The sequence below is a fragment of the Chrysochloris asiatica genome, unplaced genomic scaffold (genome assembly GCF_000296735.1).
Source record: "Chrysochloris asiatica unplaced genomic scaffold, ChrAsi1.0 scaffold00041, whole genome shotgun sequence".
NCBI lineage: Eukaryota > Metazoa > Chordata > Mammalia > Afrosoricida > Chrysochloridae > Chrysochloris > Chrysochloris asiatica.
In genome coordinates this window covers 18,382,445-18,385,629 of record NW_006408559.1, presented here as the reverse complement: position 1 = coordinate 18,385,629, position 3,185 = coordinate 18,382,445, and positions in this window count along the sequence as shown.

Here is a 3,185-nt window from a genome sequence, read left to right as displayed (position 1 = left end):
AAGACGTGTACTGGGATAGACAAATCATGGTCACTGTTCACAATCTTTCCTTCTTAGTTTAGTCCTTCACATTTTCTCATCCAAAAGTAGTTCTCAAGGATGATATCTGTCATGAAAAAGGGGTAAATATCTGTGACTTTGCATTCCATATGGAAGAGACAAGACGTGAATTGATTAAAATGTGAGGGAGTAGATGGTGTGGAAGAGGGAAAGCATTATCATTTTCCAGTAGGGGCATCACAGAGACTCAGGAGTTTCAAGGTTGCAGACACTAGGTGTGGAATAGAAGCTGATTTATATAGAGCAGCTGTGTGTCAACTGTTGGACTTGTTTAAATGTTTGGTAGAGGAGGCTAGTGCTTGAAACATCTCTTTTGAGTCATGGATTTTGGAATGGGATCCACCATGGGAGTTTGACTGCATTTGTCATAACCTTCTGAGAGTCTTAGAAGCATGAGTAAACTCTCTCTACCACAGTATGGTGGGCATATACAAGAGAAGGCTGTGGGAATAAAGGTGGAAAAGGTGATGAGAAATACGATGCCAGGGAAGTCATGAAAGGCTTGGATCTAAGAGGTTCTGGTGGGACAAAGGAGTTGTGGTGACATCGCTGTGAGGCTCTCCACATCACACTGAGTCTTCAGTGCATCGGGATGATGACAGACCTCTCAATAAGAGACCTCTCAAAATGCAGAAAGATGCAAGTACTCCAGGACAGCAGAGAAAACACTGCAGGACCCAAACAAGGCTTTAAAGCAGAGAAAAAAATGTCAGGCTTTCCAAAGACACCATCCAGGCTGTAAAACAAAGTGGTCTCTAAAGCCTCCTCAGCACGAAGGTCCCAAACCTTGCTGAAAGGAAGTCATGACTATGACCTCAAAATCTTCCCTCCAGTGGTGAAATCAATTTAAATAAACCCATAACAAAGCTTAAGCCAAAGTCACTACATGCTGAAGTTACTAATCCCATCACGCCCTCAACATACGGAGCTGTGATACAATAAGACCAATGTGCCTTATTCAGAGATATGATTGACTCCATGTCCTGTCATTCTTTGACACACAATGCCTAGCAATGAGTTGAAAATGACAAGTCATGAGATTATGCAAGAAAATGTTACCCATAATCAAGAGAAAGGGCACTCAGTAAAAGCAGACCCACTGATAGGTCCATAGCTTCAAAACTATGGTAAATATGTTGAAGGATGTGTTTTCACAGGTAGACAACACGTATTAACATATGGGAAAATTTCAGCAAATAACCACAGCAAAATAACAACAATAAGCAAATAGAAATGCTGTTGTAGTTGTTGTTGTGTGTCATCGAGTGGTTTCTGACACATTGTGACCCCTGTATAGGCTTCCCAACTGTGGCTGGTGGGTTTGAACTTGAGACCTTGTGGTTACCATTCCAGGGCTTAAAAAATATTACATCAAAAATAGAGAATTCATGTGGTGGTCAGATAGCAGTAGAGCACAAACAAGTCTAACATTAGGAGAAGGGAACCAGGAATTAGAAAAATAGATAAGTAGAAATGATCAAAACTAAAACACAAAATAAAGGGTAACAAAAACATGTCGTAATTTTCAGATACTATTAAATAAAATGCTATTGCAATACCAGAAGACCATAGAAGAAATGATGCTTTTGAATTAGGATGTTGGTGAAAAATATTGAAAGTATATCAGGGACAGCCAGAAAAACAACAACAAAAAAAACTATCTTGGCTTTCAGGGACTCAAAATTCCAACTGGAATGGAAGGAGTCTTTATATCAAGGAACAAACTTGTTTCCTTATTGTACTGGGTTAATAGGGATGAGAAATTGAGACATTGGCTATCAAAAATGGGGGTGAGGGTGAGGGTTACAAAAACACAAAGTGCCTGTTTTACAAGCTTTCATGAGTGTGGTTAGTTGAAGAATGGAGAATGTAGAATCTCCACTGAAGAGCTTCCCTCTATCCCAGATGGATCTGATGAAAGGGGATGGGGACAATGGTGATAGGATTTCACGACTCAATTGAGAATAATTGTTGGCAGGAAAAATTATAATAGTCATGACTGTAATTGTACAAGATGTGTAACTAGAAGGAGGGAGTAGGTAATCTTCCATTTCAGGAATGGCAATCCCTGGACCATCAAGAAAGAAGAGTGTGAGTGGAGTGTGAGATCCCTACCTAGGAAAGCGATGACAGCAAAGATGTGGCTGTGTGCCTGAGGGCAACAGGCTGCTGGTCGAATGTGCCTTTGGGTATTTAAATGACTATATATATATATATATATATATATAGTGTGTGTGTGTGTGTATTGTAAGTGTACATCAAATATTTTTGCCTTGTTCATTTGGTAAATTTAAGATGTAAATGGAGAGCCACAGGGAGAAAGTGAGATCAATGTTGTTGCAGGTAGATAATTGTGATCATTGAGATGAAACAAGGTGTACAGTTTACTGAGTGCAGAGCTGATGAGCTTGCCTGTCAACCTTCAGCCACTTTATAATAAAAAGTTAAAATAAATAAATAAATACAAATAAAATGAAAAGGGAAAAAAAAACACTGTCTTGGAAAATGTGCAGCTAAAATGCTCCTTAGAAGGGAGGATGACGAGACTGTGTCTCTTGTTCTTTGTTGTCAGGAAGAATCAACCCCTGGAGAAGGATATCTTTCTTGGTAAAGTGGAGGTTCAGCTAAACAGAGGAAGACCCCCAATGAGATGGATAGAAGACACAGCAGTAGTAACAATGGGCTCAAACCAAGCAGTAATCTTGGGGAAGGCTCAGGACTGGGCAGTTTTTGTTCTGTTGTACAAAGGGTTACTATGAGTCAGAAGTGACTCCATGGTGCCTAACACAACAAAAGACCCAGAAACAGAATAATGCTAATATCTGAGAATTTTGTAAAATTAATCAAAGAAAGTCAGTCCACAGATCTGAAAATCGTGGACAAATAAGACAACTCTTTAGGCATTTCAAAATATTAAAGTCATACAGAAGATGATTTATGATTAAAAGAGTATTAAATTAGGCATAAAAACCAATAAGTTATATATAAAATCCTGAATGTTTGGAAATTAATCAACACACTTCTAAATAACATAGGGAGAAATCACAAAGGAGGATGGAATATTTTGAGCTTCTCATTGTTGGGTGCTGTTGAATTGTTTCTAACTCATAATAAGAGTGGCTAGT